This window comes from Sinocyclocheilus anshuiensis, unplaced genomic scaffold (genome assembly GCF_001515605.1).
Source record: "Sinocyclocheilus anshuiensis isolate Anshui unplaced genomic scaffold, SAMN03320099.WGS_v1.1 scaffold1, whole genome shotgun sequence".
Lineage (NCBI taxonomy): Eukaryota > Metazoa > Chordata > Actinopteri > Cypriniformes > Cyprinidae > Sinocyclocheilus > Sinocyclocheilus anshuiensis.
In genome coordinates this window covers 111081-112195 of record NW_015539843.1, presented here as the reverse complement: position 1 = coordinate 112195, position 1115 = coordinate 111081, and the positions used below count along the sequence as shown (strand labels likewise).

Here is a 1115-nt window from a genome sequence, read left to right as displayed (position 1 = left end):
ACATACACACACACACACACACACACACACACACATATATATATATATATATATATATATATATATTAGTGATGTCAAAATTAGCACGTTAACGCAGGCGATAATTTTTTTTAGTTTAACGCGTAAAAAATATTTAACGCAATTAACGCGGGGCGGGGCTAGGGTTGGCCACCCCACTCACAACTGCCGCTTCTGTCACTTTTTCTCTTGACAAGAAGTGCATTTATTTAGTCGCAGAACGACTGAAAACGGGAGACATTTCATACGCGCGCTCCGCTTCACTTCAGCGCCAGGTGAGCGCGGAAAAAAAACCACGGCTCTTCAATTGCACTCACAAATGCGCCACTAATGCGCCACAAATGCGCGCTGTAGCCTGTATCCTTTCATATCAAAGCGCGAAATAAACTACGTGCATGCAATGTAGTGGTCAGTTAAGTCATGAAGTTACCAAAAAGGCGATTAAAGATGCCTTAAAACTGTGCATGCATGTAATATATTTTATATGAGTCATATTTAAGAACATGTCTCTGAAATGGTTTTCAAAACTGTCCTGGAGCAGCCCAGCACTGTCTCCCTCATCTAACACACCCGATTTAACTCGTCAGCTCATTAATAGAGACCTTAAGACCTGAAGTGGGTCAGAAAAGGTAAAAAGATTGTTTTAAGTTAACTTAAATTAGAACTTACAATATAAAAGTATATTTAAAAACTTAATATTAGGTAGGATTAATCACGATTAATTTCAGAAAAATGTGCGATTAATTAGTTGATTTTTTTTTAATCGACTGACAGCACTAATATATATATATATATATATCGTTAGCTCATTAATTGAGACTTTAAGATCTGAAGTGGGTCAGAAAAGGAAAAAAGAGTTGGGTTTATAATGGGTTTATATGAAGATTGTTTTAAGTTCACTTAAATTAGAAGTATTTTTTAAAGTCTAATAAATGTTAAAATTGATAGCTCTGAATTATACTGTAATGTTGAATGGCTAGTCATGTTGAATAGCCAATGGTTAAATATTAGGGGGTGGGGGGGCAATTTTATATTGGTATCATCGATAATGGCTTTCAGTCATAAAAAAAGATGCCATTAAACAAATATTAAAAAAT

At 35.0% G+C, this 1115-nt stretch overlaps 1 protein-coding gene across 1 annotated transcript in view; it reads right to left on the bottom strand.

Annotated features, from left to right (window-relative positions):
• LOC107684511 (peripheral-type benzodiazepine receptor-associated protein 1-like) overlaps nt 1–1115 on the bottom strand; it is a 113209-nt gene that overhangs the window by 16708 nt on the left and 95386 nt on the right. The window lies entirely within an intron of this gene.